Source organism: Lissotriton helveticus, chromosome 5_1 (genome assembly GCF_964261635.1).
Source record: "Lissotriton helveticus chromosome 5_1, aLisHel1.1, whole genome shotgun sequence".
Classification (NCBI taxonomy): Eukaryota; Metazoa; Chordata; class Amphibia; order Caudata; family Salamandridae; genus Lissotriton; species Lissotriton helveticus.
Window position 1 is genome coordinate 521362597 of NC_136065.1, and position 21834 is coordinate 521384430.

The 21834-nt window shown below is 42.4% G+C and overlaps 1 protein-coding gene across 2 annotated transcripts in view; it reads left to right on the plus strand.

Annotated features, from left to right (window-relative positions):
- The first annotated feature begins 10318 nt into the window (after positions 1–10318).
- Positions 10319–21834, plus strand: part of LOC144754714 (uncharacterized) — a 520145-nt gene continuing 508629 nt past the window's right edge. For both annotated transcript variants that reach the window (XM_078642863.1, XM_078642864.1), the window contains exon 1: positions 10319–10467. The gene's annotated coding sequence lies outside the window, so the exon portion shown is untranslated. The remainder of the gene's footprint in view (positions 10468–21834) is intronic.

The window sequence follows — 21834 nt, forward strand, 5'->3', positions numbered from 1 at the left end:
TGGTTACCCGTAGGCATCCCAGCGCATTAGGATAACTAGAACGCCAAACCACTCAAGGGAAAAGGAAGGTCTTCAGCTGTTTCCTGAATTGTAAATAGTTTGATTCAAAACGAATTGATTCAGGGAGTTGATTCCAGAGTTTTGCTGCGTGAAGCGCAAATCTGCGTCCGCCAGAGCGGGCCCGGCGAAACCTCGGAACTGTCAGCAACATTTTGTGATTGGATCTAAGAGTCCGTAATACCAGAAGGCGTTGAAACATCGGGAGAAGAAGCGATGGACCATTACCGGTAAGAGATTTATGTACGGTACACGTAGATTTAAACACAATTCTTTGTTGCAGAGGAAGCCAGTGTAGCTGATGAAGTGCTGGCTTAGCAGAGTCGCATCTCGCAACCTTTAAAAGTAGACGGGCCGCGCAGTTCTGGACCAGCTGTAGGATCTTGATAGTCCCCTGTGGAGCGCCCAGATAAATCGCATTAGAATAGTCAAGTCACAATAGAATAAGGGCTTGTACCAACAGGCGTCTAGCATCAAACGGGAGAAGAGGGAGGATCTTCCTCAGCGTTCTGATCAAACCTTAACATGTGGCCGCCACCTTGCGAGCCTGTACCAGAAAGCTTAGACTATGATCGATCCACACACCCAGACTCTTGATCTGGCTCTTCGGCAAAGGGCTAGGGCCCAGCACTGTTGGCCAACTAAGATCAATATTAGTGGGAGGGACGTGACCCAGTAGCATGACTTCCGTCTTAGGGCCGTTAAGTTTTAGGAAAGAGGCATCCATCCACTCAGCAACGTTAACCAGGCAGGATTTAAGATTGTTATCATTCTAACCATAGGTATTAGGGGTTTTATAGTTAGCTGGACATTTCACTCGTACAATACCATTGAAATTCCCGCGTTATAGTTAGTTGTACTAACTATAACTTGCGCGCCCGCAATCCACTGCTGATGATGTCACATATTACATCATTCATGACATGGTCAGTGACATCACTGATGACATCTCAAATGACATGACTAATTCCTACCTATAACATGTCTGAAACCTATGTTTTTTTTAGTGATTCTACATGCTCCGGAAGGAGATTGGCGTTTGACACCCTGTGACCGCTGAATAACGGAAGCCCCGTTGAGAGTACGCGGGGCGGCGGCCGGTTGGTTAAACCACGCTGAAGCCCCTGAAATCGTTGGGAGAAACAAGTAACAAGTAAGCGGAATCAAAGGGAGGAGGAGTATTGTGCATTTGGTGTCATAAACCTTCACAGAGTATTTAGGTTTTACTGACTGACACCTGTTAATTATGAATAGTGCAGAGATGTCGGCTGACAACGTCAGGTATCGGGAAGCGGCTGCATTGACTATGTTTTCCGATGACTCACCGATCCCCGAAAATATCCGTGGACGGCCTAATGAGGAAGTTAGCAGCGGCAACAGCACGCTAAAGGATATATTCAAAATTTTGGAGAAGAAATCCAGAAGTGAGCAGGCAAAGTGGTGGGAGTCAAGATCACTCCAACGCTATATAGATGTCAATCGAATACCACGGGGCCTGCGGATTCTCACAGCGCCAACATATGAAGATCCAAATCCTGGCCTAATGAAAGAGTGGGCTGAGAGCAATTTAGAGCCCTCCCAACGTCAGGTACTCATTTTGAATAAATACGCTAACATTGATAGGGCGGCGCTTCTTGTGGAAATAGCGGCTCTATACGAACAACTGGAATCTATGGGAGAACAAGAGGAAATAACGAGACTAACGAAGGAAATGAACATACGTCTGAAAAAAGAAGAGGCGAAAATAATGGAACGGAAGACATTAAAGTTCCAACTGGACCGTAATGATTGTGAGCTGGGCCAGATATTTACGTTCTCGAGGAAGTATGATGCAATGCGGCGACCTGCTTCCAAACCACCAGTAAGATCTAAAAGCAATGCGAGACAAAAGGAGCAAAGTGGTTCGTCAACCTCAGCACTCAGTTCGGATGTGGACACTGAATCAGAGACAGAACGTCGTAAAAACGTAGCTGCCAGTACACAGGCCATACCATCATCAGGGCAAGAAATCAGTTTGTTATGCCTGGAAAGACTGCAGTCATTAAGGCCACGTACTCAGCAAAATTATACCGGCAAAGGTCCAACTACAAACGGAGGCAGAGGTTCAGGGCGAGGAAGAGGCAGGAATTATCAAAAGCCAAAGAAGGGCAGGGGTCAGTGGGCTGCAAATCAACAATAATGAAGGGGCTGCCTAATCGAACTGTTATTAATTTGACATCCCTTAAACTCTCTAGTGAAGAGGAAATGGTGTTAAGTTTGGGCCTCTCCTATGCACCCCCTGCAATTTCAATTACCCGGCAACGAGATGTGATGTATATAAAGCTATCCGCAAACTCAAGTTGCGTAAATTCTTTACCTTGAAAAATACCAACAAGACACATCATTGGAGATACCGGGCACTCCCATCCCGGATGAAATAATGGAGTTGTGGAATACCGATGGTGCGGGCTATGACAAACGTGGTCCCAGATATCTGCTCCCTGAGAAAGTGGACAAGGAGGGAAACCGTATGGCCACTCTAACTACATTCAAATCGCAATCGGCTTTTACGCCTATCATGCCCCGTGACGCTATAGACATTTTCCACGAGAACACTGTTAAACAGCTTAAGGAGTTGCAACGGAAAACTTGCATGGAGAACACGAAAATTGACTGACAAACCCAGCAATACCAAGCACTCATTGCACGTCTCTCTAAGGATAAAAACATCATTATACGGGGAAGTGACATGACCAGAGATCAGTACGACAAAGAGGCATACCTACAATTGAATGACCGCCAATGCTATGAACACATAAACATCATAACATCTAATACGATAAAAATGGAGTTCCATAAAAAATTGATCAGAACGGAAAATGGCTGAATTGATATCAGAAGTCGAGTTCAAGTATCTGAAAATCGAGAACGCAGTAACACCGTGCCTGTATTTCATCCCGAAAGTCCACAAGGATATCAACAACCCCCCTGGTAGACCGATCATCTTGGCCAGGGGTGGCTTGTTGGAACGGACTTCCATATATATTGACTACTTCTTACAAGGATATGTACAGACTTTGGAATCGTACATACAGGATACGGGTGACTTTGTGCAAAAAATTCAACACATTACATTACTGGAGGGGGATTGGCTTGTGGCACTAGATGTCACCGCTCTCTACACGAGTATTGTGCACAAGGACGGTTTGGAGGCGGTAAAACATTATTTATCCAGACGCTCGCATTTGTTTAATGACCACAACAAGATGCTGTTGCAAATGTTAGAATTTTGCCTGGTGAATAATGTATTCATGTTCAACAACCTCTTATACCGGCAGTCACAGTGTGTAGCGATGGGGGCCGGCTTCTCCCCAAGCTTCGCATGTTTGCACATGGGAGCTTGGGAGGAGCTGGTCCTCAAGATGGAACACCAGGAGGCATTCAAAACTCATGTTATTAAATGGTATCGTTTCATTGACGACCTTTTTATAATCTGGAGAGGGAGTGAAGAGCAGGCATTGAGGTTTATTGATGAAATTAATGTAAACAATCTTAACCTCAAGTTCACAGCCACACTCAGCCAAGATACTGTAACCTTCCTAGAAACAGAGGTCTATGTGAGGAATGGCTCACTGGAGACCAAGATCTTTCGCAAACGTACGGCAGGGAACAGCATCCTGCATGCTGGCAGTGCCCATCCGACCCACCTCATAGCCAGCATTCCCTATGGAGAAATGCTGCGCATGAGGAGGATCTGCAGGAATTATATGGATCTTAAGATGGCGCAACAGGCCAGCAAGGAAAGATTCTTGCAGAGAGGCTATTCAGAACATCTTATTGATAGTGCTCGGATCAAATCCATGCAACAGAGCAGACAGGATTTACTTGCCAACTACTGAGTGGGTAACAAAAGTATGGAAGTGGTTACTACCACTACCACCAGTGTGGGCCAAAACACCGGTGATAAAGAAGTATTCAGAGTCATCACTGGCTATAGCAAACAACACAGGGCCATATACAATATTATCAACAGGAATTGGCCCATCCTCACTGGTGACCCTGTTATTGGCCCCATGCTACCAAAGAGGGCATCTCTTACATACAGTAGGGCTCCATCATTAAAGGATCGACTAGTGAATACTTTTCCTGAAGTCCTAGAAAGAACCACTTGGTTGCAGGAAAACAGCGGTTTTTACAAGTGCAAAATCTGCAAATCATGTACCCACGGAGTTAACAAAAAGTCGTTCACCGACGGCTTTAGTAGACAGGAACATCCGATCACCCAGGTTTTGACATGCAAAACAGAATACGCAATCTACATATTGGAGTGTCCGTGCCTGTTGAAGTATGTAGGAAGCACCAAGCTTCCAGTTCATAAGCGCATACTTCAACATTTAAGAGCGATAACAAACCAAGACAATACTTATCCTGTGGCGCGACACTACTGTGACTTCCATCAGAACAATAACACCAGCCTCAAATTCTATGTAATCAATGCTGTCAGGGCCAGTAGACGGGGGGTGACAGAGAAGGAAAGCTCCGGAAGCTGGAAACCCGCTATATACTCCAGCTTGATACCAACGCACCGGGAGGCCTAAACACGGCTGAAGATTTATATACCTGTCTGACCTAGGTGCAGGATTCTAGATAAGCTCACCTTTTATTGCAAACTCCATCTGGTCCATTATGTACAGGAAGAGCCGGCTGGCTATCCTGTTATGTAGTGAACATGAGCTACACAAGTGACGTTTGCTATGCACTTTTTTGCATTTCAGATATATATACAGATATGCCCCGGATGGGAGATATTTATATTGAGTAGATTAAGGAGGGACAGTAATACTCCAGCCATGCCTGCTCTGATTTGAGAATGTTTAAAATGTTCAAATTTTGAATTAATTTACTATGGTTAGTGGCCATAAGAGGAAGTAGGCAGTGGGGTAACATCTATACCACTGCAGGTCTACTTGTATGCTGTTGCCGCTGTATTCCTATATCATTAGAAGATCAATTGAATATTGAATTATGATTTAATCATCACTTTTATATAAAAGAGCTCAAAACACTAAAAAGATTTTAGACACTGTTACCGTTGATGGGTTTGTTATCAGTGAAAGAAAAGAATGAGTATTAAATGTAGTCTAGATAGGGTCACGAGCAGCGAATAATGCATTGTCAGATTCTATCTTATGCATCACGTAATTAGCTATATGTTACCGCAATCTAATTTGTAGTTACTTTGTCAGCATTTTTTGAAAGGACATGTATTATGAAATGTCTATATGCATTTACATTTAAATTACTGTTTACATTGCATATTTGCACAAGATGTTTTAGGCACTTGCACTTTATAAATTTAGAGTTAATGTTTACATTGCGTATTTGCACCAAGAACATTTAGTGGTACTGGTTTCCACAAAATTTGATACGAATGCTGACATTTGTAGTATTTTACCTATGTAGGAGTTGGACTTGCATATAGCGAATTAATTGCATTTGTGATGTTTAAAATGACAAATGGATTTTTTAAGGTGATCCTTTATACTTGCCTTGATATTTATGTTAAGTACGAAAAACCACGTTGATAAATGGCCTATGGTATTTTACCGATATTACAAATACTCTCGAATTACGACGCTGATTTTAAAATACATTTTTTTATTGGCAATGAATATATATATGTGATTTAGCCACGAACTTAATGTAATGTCTATGAACTGGCACTCCCATCTGCAAAGAATAGTCTTTTTTCACTGTTTATTTGGGGAACTAGTCACGTGGTGGTGATGAAATAGAGCACTGGCACTTTAAAAATGAGCGAGTGAATATGGGACGTTGTCATGTGAGCAAGGCTCTGAGGAGCCGAAACGTCATGCGGCACACTCTGCTTCAATAAAAAGAGTTGCACAGAACTGGTCCGTGTCCGAGGTATCTTTGCGGCTGGGCGAAAAGGCTTGTTGCTGGCATCGACACGCGGAATATCGCAATATATATATATATATATATATATATATATATATATATAGTCACACAAGTACTGCCCGATATAAGGAGGCCCACTCAGTCACCAAAATGCCTCGTATGGTGGAGATGGCAGCCTCGAAACACCACTTTCAAATGCTTTGGCCTTGCGCGTTTTGGAATAACTTCCTCGTTCACAAGCCATGCACAAAATAGGGAAAGTGACGACTGGTAAGTTTACTCTGCTTTAATTAAACACATTCAAGCCTCAATGGGCGTGGTCAGTGTGCCCCAGTGAGCGCTGGTATTTGCAGTCCAAAAATAAGTCCCCAGTGGGTGTCGCAGCTTGCCTTATCACTGAAATTAACCTCATGTAGGTGAAAACCGGCGTCATCAAGTCAGCTGCCTATTCAGATCTCTCACCGTGTGGCAAGTTGACAGTTCTGCATTATGTGTCATCAAACACCCCAGGGCCGCTGTAAGCCTGAACGGCGGTTCCTCCTTGCGACCCAGGCATGGCCGCTTAAACATTCACACAAGTTCTGCCCGATATAAGGAGGCTCACTCTGTCAACAAAATGCCTTGTATGGTGGAGATGGCAGCCTCGAAACACCACTTTCAAATGCTTTGGCCTTACGCGTTTCAAAATAACTTCCTTGCCTCACGGCTTCGTAAAAAAATAAATATATATATATATATATATATATATATCCAACAAATTGGCTCGACTCCGTACCCATGGCGCTACTTCTCTCGGTGCAGCATTCACGGCAGAGCCACGCCGTCATTCAATACCTCCAAACACTCCCTCCCACAGGAGAAAGTAAGGAATGCCGCACTCGCTGGTCTCAAATTCGTGTCCAAAAGATTTATTTTTATTTTTTATCCCATTTGTAAAGCAACTTCCCAGGTTTACAAAAAGAACCGACGCGTTTCGTTATCCCCTGATAACTTGCTCACGGTTACATTTTTTTCTCTCCACAAACACCCAATAAATCACCCCACATTCCATCATGTGACATGTGATGTCATACAGACAAAGTTTATACACAGCAGAGGATTGTGGTATTCGTATTCTGTGACACTCCACTCTGTGACACACTACTCTATGGTACTATACTCCACTCTCACAAGAACCTGGAGTAGAATTCCACCCCACCGGATGCACAGCTATTTTCCTTTGCATATACAAATGCCACAATTTTCGAATTTCACCAATTTCTTTATTTGTTGTTTTTCTTTCATGTAATCCAAAATTATTTCAGTTGTTCTTCACATTCCTCATGTCACAAGGGAGACGCTTACATTATTACTTTATGCTTAATGCTGCAAAAATGCCAATCCAGGCCTTATCCTGCAACATGCCAGTGTACATAAGCTTTATCCACAATCATTAGTCGTGTTTGCCCAATGCATTTCGGGCCCATTTTTGGCCCTTCATCAGGGGAATTTCTGAAAATTCAAACGCATCAATTAGACTTATGATTAGCTCCACAATGCATCTTCAATAATTATGCATGACATCCCATTGATTAATGTTTCCCCAACACATCAACGTATTCCCGCTACAAAAACATAGTTAAAAACTACCCCTCTTTGGATACTCGAGCTGTTTCTGCTATAGTTACCCCACTTGTTTAAACCTACCTCGCTAGTCACAACCACCTCCTTAGCTCCATCCTGGTAATCTTAGATCAAACTTGTTTGAAATACATCATCATTACTGTTGGTTCGTACCTGTAAAACTGTAACCAGAAGCGTCCTCCCAGCATATTCACCATTACACCAACCTTCACCGTCAGTTCACTCCCTGTTTTAACATCACGTGTCTCCACCTCTTAACTCCACCTGTTCTTAAACACGAAGAAAAGGTGTGCACTTTGCCGTTTTTTGAAAGACTATACTCCACTCTACCTCACTCCACTCTATGATACTTCACTTTATGACACGCCATTCTATGCCACTCCACTCAGACCACTACTTCACTCTAATCCATTTCAATCTAAAACACCCTACTCCAGTCTATGGCGCTCCACTCTACGACACTCTAATCCACTCTATGCCACTCCACTGTATGACACTCTGTGCCACTCTACGCCCTCACTCTACCATATTCTACTCCACTCTAGGCCTTTCCAGACCACTTCACTCTATGCCACTCCACTCTAAGACAATCTATTCCACTCTATGATACTCCACTCCACTCTATGCCAGTTCACTCTATGCTGCTCCTCTGCACCACTCCACTTTATTACACTCCCCTCTACGCCATGCTACCACACTCCACTCCAATCTATGGCACTCCATTCTACAACACTCCACCCACCGCCACTCCACTCTACAACACTCCACTCTACTACACTCTACTCCTTGCCACTCCACTCTAGGACACTCCACGCTATTTCACTGCAAGACACTCCCCTCTAGGACACTCAACTCTACTCTACACCACTCCATGCTATGGCATTCACACTACAACACTCCACTCTCCTCCACACTCTATGACACTCTACTGCACTCTATGCCACTCCACTCTACGCTACTCCACTCCACTCTATTCTACTCCACTCAACTCCACTCTACTCCACTTTATCCCACTCCACCCCACTTTACTCCACTCTACGCCACTCTATTCCACTCTACTCCACTCTATTCCACTCTACTCCTACTACTCCATTCTAAACCACTCTGTAACACTCTATGCTTCTCCTCTCCTCTCCACTCTGACATCCACTCCACAGTACTCTACGCCACCCCATGTCGCTTTCCTCCACTCTGACACTCCTCTCTACTCCACTCTACTCAACTCTTCTCCATGAAACTCTACTCTACACCACTCCACGCCACTCCACTCTACTCTACTCCACTCTATGCCACTCCACAACAATCTACTGAACTCTTCGGCATACCCCTCTACGACACTTTACTGCACTCTATGCCATTCTGTCATCACAACTTGCTCCTTCATCAATGCCTGCCTCTATGTGTACTGTTTGTGGCTGCATGTGTGTATGTATGTGTGCAAGTGGCAGGTGCCATTTTGTGCATGGGGGTATATGGGTGGATATGTGTATGTTATCTATGTGTGTATATCTCTTCATCTATTGGGTGCCTGTATGTCTCTTGGTTTGTGGATATGGGTACCTATATGTTTTTGTGTCTGTGTATGGGAAGAGTCTGAGTTTTGTGTGCCAGTAATCCTAGACCCCCTGCTTGTCTGTTGGTCTGTTCACACGTGTGTCTGTTGGTCTCTGTGCACAGCTCTCTTAATGCTTTTTGACCACCTGTGTGCATTTGTATCTGTCTGTCTATTATCTGTTTAAGTAGGGTTGCGACCAGGTCGGTTTTATACCGGCACCACAGTTATTTTAATGTCCCGGTCGGCATAAAAATAAGCAAAATCACCTAAAGTCGGTACTTTTAGCCCATATCTCTAAATACTTCAAAAAGAAAATATACATAGAAAGGTCTTCTAAATGTGTTCTAGAGCTGGGACTTCTAAATGTGTTCCAGAGCTAGATTACGGATCCCTGACTGATAATTAAAGTTAACAAAGGCAGACAATTCGTTTTACATATGAATATATACGAATTTCTTTCAAGTTCTATTTAATATCATTTCCAGGCCTGATACATGCTCTTAAAAAAACATTATTTTTCTCTTGGAAAGGTGGCAACTCTATCTATGAGTTTGCATGTCTATCTGTGGGTCAAGGTGCCTTGAGTCTGTGTGATATAGGCTCTCTTATGCATGTGTGTAAGACCCACATCTGAATAAGTACACGTCAGGTGGATGTGGGTCTCTCTAAGCATGTGTGTCTTTATTTTAGAAAACCTATTGCTCGGCTCATGTTTGTTTTTAACTGGTGCAAACCAAATTTGACTAATAAGAGTTAATGGTTCTGAATTGTCGCTGTGAACTTCTGTCTTCCTGTATTTTTTCTATTTCGGCAAATATCATTTGTGGCCCTATAAAGTCATATATTTGTAACCTAGTTTATTTATTATCTGCAGCAGCCCAATAAAAGGTACCATCACCTTCACAGTATCCATTTTCCCATGAACCAACACATCCCTCAAACCATTGCCTATCTGGTAAGGTGAGAAACGCTTTATTACACCTGTTTTTCGAATATCCACGCACAATTTAGCTTGCGGTTTGCGCACGTAAATTACCATTGTTAAAGAGATCAGTGACAGGATAACTGGCGCAATCATCGCAAGCTCTGTGCCCACTCCGTTTTGCAAAGTGGTATAGCCCGCGCCTCCCTGGAGTTCCCTGCGAATGGTTCGGCCAGGGGTGTAGACTGCATTCCTCAGCCATGCAGCATGAGAGATCCCTGGGTGAGCAGGGCTGCCTTGGGCTTTGTCTGAGCTGTTCCGTGCTGTGCTCCGAGAGTCACTGCGCTCACATGAGCCTGCCGATGCGGGGGCTGGTCCTGGACATGTGCAGGGAGACAGCAGCAGCAAAGTCAGTGACCTTTGGTAACAAGCGCACAAGGAGAGAATGCCGGCGTGTGTGTCTGCGTATGCGTGTGTCCTCGGGATGCATTGCGTCCTTTCATAGACCTGGCTAATCTATCTCTGAGGCTGCCTGTCCCCCAGTTTAATTTGTATATTGTTTATTTAAAGGCAGTCTCTGTATCTGGAACACCTTTAGCCTGTAAGAGAATTCGCCTCTTCGTAAGGTGGTGATAGACCATGATTGTTTTCGTCTTGTAACCGGGTAGGTTTATCCGATGCACAACCAGGGTGCTTCATTGAGCTGTGTCGTGCGGAACCTCGATGCACACATTCTATAGAAAAAGGCAGAAATGTACGTTTTTGACGTGGGTGGTTATTTGTGGACATCTTTTAAGCTAAACCAGGCGGCTTCCTTGACCCCCACAGCAGGTCCTGCTGCTACCTTTGTATCATGTTGCTTTTCGCATCGCAGTGACACTTTTAATTTGTTTTTGATCGGGGCAATTTAAAACAAACTGATTTTGTGTTTTTTGGGAAGTTTATGTTTATGGGGATCACATCAGGTCATTTAAGTGCTCTTTCACTTCTTGTTGACTTTGGACACACGAGGCATTCCCAGCTTCATCCCTTGTAAATTGTGTGATCCTGGGCACATAACTTTCAGAGCCTTCGCCTCAATTATCTTCTCTGCTAAGGGCAGACTTGTGTGGTTATTTACATTTGCCAGTGGGAAGCATAGAGCAGACAGTGTTTGTTGTTCGTGTGTGTTTGGGGAGTGACCGTGGGGGCCTGTGCTGGGGGTGGAGGGGGGTTGAGAGGGGGATTAGAATTAGGCTAGCCTGTCGCTTTCAGTGTCATTGAAAGTACTGAGTACAATCCCAAATGTGGACCCCACCCAGCCTCCTAAACTGCAATATGTGACCCTTTACATTTACTGTAACAATCTCAGAGAGCAATTTTGTTCCATGTTGCAGTGCTGCCTTATTTGGTATCCTCGCATGCTGGATGAGCGAGTTTCTGCAATTCCGGAAGCCCTTTTCTGTGCATGCACACCAGCAATGTTTAATAAGTTGGTTTTAGATGGTATTACTTACCCGTCCGTGCACTAACATCGTAAAATAGCTCATGGGATTGATTACCTGTCGGCTGCACATATCCCGTCTAACCTGCAAACCCCATCGCTCTACATCATTCTGAAGCACTACTGAACTTGGGGCCCTAAGCATACGCTTGTAAAGCGTAATTTATCTATAGAAAGGGACACGATTTATGTGGCAGGAGAGGACCGAAATATGTGGCTGGGTTGATTAAATTATGTGGCAAGAAAAGGCAACATATGTAGTCTATGGATGCATATTGTGTGATGTTATCACTTCATTATTCTGTCATTTTTACAAATCTGAGCATAAGTTACACCTTATTAATGCTAGTCTAGCACCAAAATACAGAATTGAAGGACTGAAAGGTAACCAGTCATTCTTGCGAAGGTCCTTGCACTGCGTAGCAGTGTTGATGCGTTTTTAGTAACTTTTGATCAGTTTGAGCTAGAAACACTTCTTGTTTAGTTAAAATCAGCAAATTATGCTGCAGATGATGGGTAATATGGCAAATCTATAATTAAGTGGAAAATCAAGTAAAGCATGCTAGAACAGTGCATTCATTCACAGTCAGTCGCGTTGTAACAGTAACTTGTTTTATTCACTTCGAAGTGGCAAGGCCCTGGCAGTGATTGCTTGCTTAATTTGTATAAAATTAGGTGCAAGTGCCCTTCTCGGAAGGTCACAGTAGCCTGCACCACTCATACCCTGCCAGCGCAGCCAATGATAGTACCAACATAACACCTAACCATGGCACTCCTACAGGTGTGACAATTCAGACTATTTCAGGCCACACAAAGCCATAATAATGGCATGAGAGGCTGGCATTATTCATTTTCAATGTATATTGTCCTAATAAACATGATGCTTGTGTCCATCTCAAAATTAATAATACAGTACCACCATGTGGTAGACTGTTACTAGAGCCAGTGCTGACAATGAAGTGCTGGTGCCTAGCACCGGAAACAACTGGCACCAATTAAGCACTGATTAAGTGCTATATTTATATTGTCTTGTGGCTTCTCACTGACCAGTGTGGGCCTTGCAATTAAAGCTAGAGCTTTAGCTTTATTGTCCTACGTCATGGATGATGTTGATCTCCTTTTTCATAGTCAGATACCAGAACCCCACCGCCCCCGCTTGATTCTGGGATGATATGTAGCAATCTGAGAAGCGAAAAAGGCACTTTAATGACTAGACCTGATCTGAACCGTGGAGTTGTGACACAACAGCTGCAGAGGCACTGCACAGACATACCCACACAGCCACCCCAGGCAGGTTACAGTAGGTGGTAGTTAGTTCTCTAAAGGGTTGTATGTCACAAATTGGTATAAAATACTTCCACATTATTGACTAGCAATATATCATCCAGTTAAGCATATATAGATTTACTATCCTTAAATCCATTTCTTGTTACCCTGTTGATTTGTTGGTGGTCGATATTTGGCGTCAGTATAAGTGCAGGCAAATGTTAAAAGTTCAATAATGTTTTAAAACATTGTTTAAAGCAAGATGCTGGTCTCAAACTCAAAGATGTTGTGTTCTACACTAGATGGAGCCACCTACTCAGAGATAACATACAAAAAGATGATGGGTGGAATGCTTCAATTATTCTCAGTCGCTAGCAACTGCTTGGGGGCTCATTCTAGCCTATCCTTTTCTGCCCACCATTCCACTCTAGACAGAGGATCGCCTTATGCAAATCTGTACTGACCCTGCCACTTATGGGGAAAAAAACACGCTGAACTACCAGGAGAGACCCCCTTCAGAAGGAAACATAAGCTATCTATGCCGGTTTTGGCCAGCATGGGACCAATCAGTAGGGTGCAGCTTGAGTCCTATGGCTTAATCAAATGTGGCATGATGTGACAACCCCAACTCCAACCCTGCTACTAATGGGAAAAACACACCCTGTACTGCCAGGAGAGATCCCCTTCAGAAGGAAACGCAAACTACATATGCCGGTTTTGGCCTACTTGGGCCTGATCAGTAGGGTGCATCTCTAGTCCTGTAGCTTAATCAGAGGTGGCATGGTGTGACAACCCTAACTGTGACAGTTAGTAGGAGCATGTATGTTCATTCTGAGTCAATTGGGTCACACCCGCCCTGTAAGGTAATATGTTGTTATTGGGGAGCCTGATCTTCAGCTCTGAGGCTCTTGTTGGCCACCTTGGCTACAGAGGACATCCAGTTCCTGAACACTATCTGTGGAGAGGGACACTTCTGCATATGAGACATAGATCTGAATGTTGAAGTTACTATTTTCCATCCTTTGAAAAATATCTCCAAGGGCACCATGTATGCATTTTACACATAATTTATCCCTGGGAACACTGAAGTGGGCAGTATTCACTGGACCAGTATGGGAACTCATGGCCACCTACTGCGGCCTGCACTTGAAAAATGAGGTGAGCCACTGTAAGGGGGTTAATCTGAAGCCACCGGGTCCCTGAAATGACATGGGAAGAAACATGGGCTTTGCTCAGGGCTACTGGAGGGTGAGAAGACCTTCCACTCACAGACACTGGGGAATCGGTTTCCTTTGAGTAGATTCAAAGGTTAGCTGAGGAACATGGAAGAACCTCCTTCTCTGAAGAAGAACTCACTATCCAGAAATGAATCATCTTCTCCGACATATTATGGAAATACCCTTGGTTTCTGTTGATTGCACCATTAGTACATGTGCCAAGCGGGCAACCATCATGACCTAACATGCCATGCCCTTCCCCATTACCTCTTACCACTGCACATTAAAGTGGTCCAGCAGCGGTGTAAGAGCTGTACAAGCAACCAACATGAGAAAACTCAATTCCACCTTCCTCCTGCTCCCTGTTGTTAGCGCACAGCAGTATGGAGCTAAGGGTGGCGTGAGCGTTTCCACCAAGACATGATGAAAAAAGTCTTCCTCCTACTTAATCGTACATCGCTTGTGCTAAACCCACAGGCACATTCAGAGCTGTCTCTTTGGCATCCTGCTCTAAGATTCTGAGAGGGAAAATCTATTAACAAGGACTAGGAGTTGGCAAGACCATACTGCTGCTCTGAACACTTCTTTTCCGACTTTATGAGGGAATTTACTGCCTGTCATGGAGGGTGCAAGGATATTTGGCATCATGGGTGTCCCTCTACCCCTAGCAAAAGTGTTGTATTTAGAAAAATCTTTATATAATGTTCTTAGTTATAAAGGACATTCAGCAAGCCCTCTTCCTCCACTTGGCCTTTTGTTGTGTCATGTGCAATGTTTGTTCGGCCCACTACAGCATACACCATCAGGTAGCCTACTTGCATCATTGGCTAACTTCACTGTGAGTGATGGCATTCTTTTCTTATACAAAGCCCACATAAGTACCAGTGACTAATAGGGTAAAGTGTGCTTTTCTACCCCAAAAATATTTTTACCTTTTCACAATTTTTTAAAATTAAAAATAAAATAATCGCATGTGCCCGGCAGCTCCTAGAACAATGTTTTATAATAAATAATTTGCAACAAAAAAATAAAAAATGTTGCAAATATAATAGTTGAGAGGAATTTAACCTAGGCTGGTCTATAAATATTCCTCAGACCCTCCACCACTAAAATTGTTGTTTATATATATATATATATATATATTTATAATAAATAATGGCAACACAATACACGCATTGACAAAGCAAAAAAGCTGGCAGCCAGTGCTAGACCAGACCTATGGGCTTTGCTAATAGTTGCTATACAGTGATTTTTGTTGCGCCTACTGCTGACGTAATAAGGAGGCTGCCGGCCTTACCTCACATAAGAATGCCAGCCTGCACATTTCCCCTATTTTCAATTACTATATTGAAGGAAATATTTTGTCCACTTTCTAAACAGGTGCTTATATTTACAGAACTTCGTTACTTTAAAACTTGAACATTTAGAGAGGTGCCCAGCATTCTTTAATGTAGATGTTGCCTAACATTGTAGTACGGACCATTACCTGTTAAGTAAACACATCTCTACTGCCCAACTAAAGAGGTCTCTCTTTTAGCTACTGTGTTAGGCAACAGCGTTATTGTCATGTTTTTGCATTTTTTAGGTTAACTTTTGTTTTGCAGGCTGTGACCCCTGAAAAGGTTGGAAACCCGTCCCCCTTTAAACTCTGACTTGTCTGATTTCTGATTCCCATTTCAGATGTGCTAGTGAGACCCATTTATCAAAGGGCAGAAAGATGCCTCAGTGGTCTCTGGCAGTCAGTTACCTTATGGGTAGAACTGACAAATAATTCCTCGTTGCCTGTTGAAGGCTTGTCCATTCAGAGCTGTCAGTAGTTCACACAGTGCCACGGCGAGTCACACAATATGGGAGTGCGTCACACGGTCTCCAGATGAAGAGCACGTATTAGGCAGTGAGCACCGGGTGAGCCAAAACCCCTGGTTTGTGAGTGCAGATTCCTCGAAGTCAGAGGCCAACTTACAATCTCACCATGTACACAAGAGCCCCCTTCAGAAATCTTCTCCTTTAGTGGGGTGGGTGGAAGTGGCTGCTGTGGCAGGGCCTGGATTTGCCGCTCTTTCCAGCCCAGCCTCCTCCATGGCTTCTTAGTAATTTATTGAACCCCATGGCATCGCCCATTTTCCCGGCCCTGCCACCTCCACAGCCCCTCATCATTTCTCACACTGTGAGGTTTTCTTAAAAATCAGCAGGTTTGCTGATTCGTCACAGTAAATGATTATATTGTGTTTGTGTGTCTGTTATGACACCCGGAAGTGCATTGATGTCTGGGAATTGTCAAGGACTTTCCCCTAGTGCTTCATTATGTCATGGAGCAAGAACAGGTATGACCCCACTCACCAAAGGGTATCCATTCGTGATGATTCAGGTTAACTATCTTCTCATCTCCAACACTCCTTTCCATTCTTTCCATGCATTTTCATACCAATGATCAAAGGGATGGCCACACAGCGTAGGGACCGGTGACCGCTTCCTTCTCTCCGTCTAGAATCTTCCATAAGAACAGTCGATTCTAAAGTTTCTTGCCCATCGTGCGACAAGTAATTTGGGGACACATAGAATCTTAGCACTTATAGCCTATTATCATGAGTCCCTGTTATTGGTCTCTTATGCACCCTACTTCCTTGACTTATCAATATTGGGCACATTGGTAATTTGGTGGAAAGATGGGAGGCAAAGGTGAGGGGCGATATCGAGGATTTTGAGATGCCCCCCCCCCCCAAATGAGAAATTACTGGGTCAGTGGAGAAAACTGCACCCAGTTCCCCCATTTGGTCCCTGAATTTCACGCAGACATTTCGTCTGGACGAAACACATTGGATCTGCAAGTGTACCATGGAGCTCAGAATTCTGATGGGAAGGCTGACTCCCTTTAACTGCCTCGCCAGGATTACCAGGGGACTCACAAGAAGCCCTAAGCGCTGTCACACGTTTTGAAAATAATGGCACCTACCTTGAGTTAGGGAAGATGGTGGAACCTATATCTCTTCTCCCAGGAACCTCATAAAAATATTTTTAAAAGGACGCGGTTCATGAGACCGTAATGCTTGACTGTACGCAAGTTTTACGGAAAACAATTAAATCGTTTTGCTGTTTCAATAAAACGACCCGTAAAGATATTGATGAAATGTATAACCATTTTATACGTGGGTCATGTACAAACTTTACATTTAACTTAGTTTAAGTGTTCTGATAATAAACAAATTAAAAAATAATTATTTATGATTTTGGGGTGGAGTTGTCCCAAACGCAAATTCCGACAGCATTCGTCAGTTCACAGGATAGGCTTTATTTCAATGAAGTCCAAATTCATCTACTAACAAACTCAGTCAGATACAGGTATTCCAATTTTATCTTAAAATGCAGTATATTAGGAGTCCAACTACATCAAATCAATTACACAGTGCGCCATATAATTTTTCCCCCAAACAAAACGCGGAAAATAACATGTATCGTTACATTCATTATAAAGGACAATATATAAAGTTATAGATTGGTAGCTGTTCAATTAATGGTTGATTTTCGCTTTTTAGGTTAGGATCATCAGATAGACAAGAGTTTTCTATGATGTCATTTTGGCACTGAGGTGGAAATGCCTCCTTATTTATTCCCACTTAACCTGCCATTTTAAATCCTTATCCCATATTTGTCTGGTCATGTTGAGCAGCTGCGCACCTTCCTCATGCCCCTTTCCCTAGTTGTACTTTAAAATTAATATGTACATGGTGCCTTGCCACTCACCCCACAACTCTTTGACCATATCCCATCCCACCCGCCAAGTATTGAGAAAAAGGCCTGACATTTAGCCACTCTTCACCAACATCCTTGTCAGTAATCTTTCCTCACCCAATAGAGAAAACATATGTCCCCACCATGCTGTATACCACACTTTCCCAGCATATTATGTAACACCTATTGGTAAAGCCATCTGGTCTGACGTTAGTCAACCTTTTGACTTTGTCCATGCTTATTTTAGTTTGTTATAGTTTGTATTGAGGAGCTTCCGGATACTAACCAACATCTAAGAAACAACCATTGGGAAAGCCAATAGGTTGCTGCAATATCCAAACTATTAATTGGCTTTGTCAATGTGAATGTCTTTTAGCCATGTTGTCTAGCAGCACATCTGCTGTTCAGCATAGCTGAAAGTTACTGAAAGCCAAGAATCATAGGATGTTGAGCCAATGCCAAGTTTATTCCCCCCCCTCATGTTGAGTTTATTGTCCTGCCCTTCCTAACACAAAAAAACGCTATGATGTTGCCTACGCTGGCTGCATCATAGTGCTTTTTTCAGTGACCATTTCCAAGCTGCTAGGCAACATGGCTAAAAGACATTCAGATTTACAAGGCTAATAGCTTGGGCATTGAAGAAATGTATTGGTCATAATAGAAGAAGATCTTTATTGACTGATTAATAAAAATCATTACAGTTAGAAAAATAAAGCCATGTGCACAATAATTCACATTTTACAAAGGGAATGGTATATAAAATACCATAAAAATTCCATAAACCTCTAAGCAATATTGCTATAAATGTGATGATGCTTTGAGGGTAACATGCTGTACTGGGAACATTGATACCACTTATACACACCATACAAAGTAACGTTTTATATTAAATTCAATATAAAAGCTTACCCTTTAAGGCTTTAATACCACATATTAACATCTTTAAGAATCCCAATTAATGAGGCTAATAAAACAATTAAAACCATTATATAATAAACATAATATTAGTCTTAAACATGCTTCCGAGCGAACAGACTTCCCTGCACTGAACCTCAATCGTGTGTAAAATGTATCCTATTCTGTAAAGTACCTACGTACTTTATCTTCTAAGTGCTTATTACATAAAGAATAAAGTGACTGCTTGAGTGTCATACTATGGGGGGTTGAAGTCCTGATTCAGCATTTTATCTACTATGCGAATAAACGTAACGAATTGAGTAGTTAGGCGAGCTGATTGCCTGGAAAAACAACACATTATTGCTTGACGGCAGGTTCTCTCACCCCAGTTAATAAAAGCAAGTTTCTGCTGGGCTTGCCACTCTTTTAGTAAGAATGGGCAGATGCACACCATGTAGAATAGAGTTTCATTTGGGGCACCACAGAGACGGCAGGTGTTGGATGACCATTTGTGCATCCATTTTGGGGTCCATCTTTTGAATGATATCTACCAAATCTTAACCTAAGGAATTGGTCCCTGATAAATGGTGGAAGGTGTGTCAATAGATATGTTTGAAGCTCTATTTTGTTAAACAAATTGATGACCGAAAAGGCATGCTTTTTTCCCGCAAGTACCTCCTTGTCCAACAGTAATGATAGAAAATTAGTTGATCGATTTAGTATCCACTTGAGAGAAGTTTTTTTTTATTCCTGAATGACCAAAAGACTGGAGATTCAAGGCCTAAATAGCTTCTCCAGACCGTTGTATAGTCAAATTTAGTTAGTTCTTGCCATCCCTTGTTTGCTAGAGTACCGGGTTTGGAAGAATACAGATGATATAAACTTTTTAAAAATGCTGATTGTCTCAGTAGGGTTTGGCTGGTCAAGCCAAATTCCAGACCGACATTGACATGGCCAATATTTTTGGGAATATTAAAAATAGATTTGAACACATTAATTTGTAGGCTGTATGGGAATTTGGGATATTTACCACGAAAGATTACTGACCCATTTGCAAATAGGGGGGCAGCTTTACCTTCATGGTTTTAACTAAGAACTCATGACTAGCACATAAAAGCTTATTTCGCAATGTTCAAAAACCAAATGTAAGAAATGTAGCCCTAGCTCTTAAAATGTTAAAATGCATTTTTAAAGATACTCTATCATCAAACATAATTCCTAAATACTTGTACGTTTTAACAGATCCAGTCACTGACACATTCACTTTCCATTCTCTCATACTGGTTTAAGAGTGGCCTTTTGACATTATTTTAGTTTTCTTTATATTCATTTGTAGGCTATTGGCTATAATATAGTTATTGAATGAATCTATTAGGCATTGTAGGCCTATTGGAGTATGAATAAGTAATATGGTATCGTCAGCGTACTGCAATTATTTTATGTTGGTACCTGAAAAATTTGGCGAATGAGAATTAACTTTTTGTAAGTTGAAATGTAGATCTGCCATGAATAAATTAAAAAGATATGGAGCTACACAACCTGGGAGAAAAAACCTTAATTGAAGCAGGATCAGTGACAAAACTGAATGTGTCATTCTGTAATGTGACTGGTGAGCACCTAGTCACGATGTTGGCGTCGCGGCGGGAACGGCTCTTACAGATAACAAATAGACATGCGGTAAAAACCCATGTCCTCACTGAAACAAACTATTTGAAATAGGCGACTAAAGAAGTGACTCAACAAGCGATATTTACTTTGTTGGTGTACCTAAGGAAAAAGAGGACCAACTGGCACTAATACTCTATAGCGAGGGACCAAGTTGAAAACTAGAAAACCAGAAAAGGAGAAAAAAAGAAACCTTAATGAACTAAGAGATACCATTGATATTATTATTGCCCTGAAGAAGACCTCTTTAGTTGAAACTGGTTGGCTACAGTCGTTTTTAAGAAGATTTTTTTCCAGTAAAGAAAAAAAGAACCAAGAACCTGCTGAATTGATGTGCTTCTTCTTACTCTATTTTACACTTGTAGAATATACTAATCTCTTCATATGTTGGAGTGCTGAATCACCATTTCTGTTGTAAATTAGTAGGATTTCTATCCTAAGAGGTTTAAGCGGTATTGAACCTCTGATTCTTTGAATCTTGTATATTGTAAAATATTATTACTTTCGACATTAATATAGGTGCAATTGTAATTACCCCCTACCCCTTGTCCTGTGTCTATTGAACCTGAATTGCATTTTACTGTAGCTCTAAAGCAAAACAAAAATATTACCGTACACTGCTTTAGTTTAAGGCATACCAAGGGCAGTATATGGACGTTCCCATGCACCCACCCATGGATTTTCATGCTAATCCTTATCTACTAACTTTAGATGAAAGGGATTTGCAACAAAAAAGTATAGCGCCTCGAGGCAGTCATTAAGTTGGAGATGAGATTTCGTTTCTCCAAATCTTTCTTTCCAACTTTGTCAAAGCCTAGAATTCTGTGCTTGAAGGGTACTCTTTTCAGTATGAAGCCTATGCTTGACATCCTCTACACAACCTTGCACTATATTGCAGGGGTGTGTGCATTGGTGCAAAGTAGCCTAAGGTACACCAGCACTAGAGTGGACATAAACAGCACCATGACTTAGTGACATGGTGCTTTTGTGCTCTCTCCTTTTCATGCAACTCCACACAGCAACTTTGTTTACTGCGCATTGTAAAAACGTATTCTGCCCCTTCGTTTCTCCAGAGCAAGTATTGTTACCATATAATGTCTACCAGTATGGATTTTGTGAGACCCCATACATCTTCTGGTCCTCATTGTCTTAAGTAACATTTCCTATACATTGATTTACACACTTGTGTGACTCATTGTCTCTGTGTAATGTGTTGGTGATGAAACACGCTTCATCAGTCTACATTTGGGTGAGCAGTGCTATAAAATAAAAGTGAGCGTGGGACTAAGGAGAAATGAGGGGCACCAATGAAGGGTAATAGTGAGGGAATCCTTGAATAAGTTGGTCATTGGGGGCGGAGGCACCAACAAAGTAGGTTGCACGGGGCGCCACCAATTCTAAGCCCTGCCCTGCCTACTACTGACACCGCCAATGCAATCACTACCTGTGTCACTACTGCTGGGTCTGTAACACTATTACTTCAAATTTTTCCAGTTCTGTAGTTGATGTTCGTACTGTT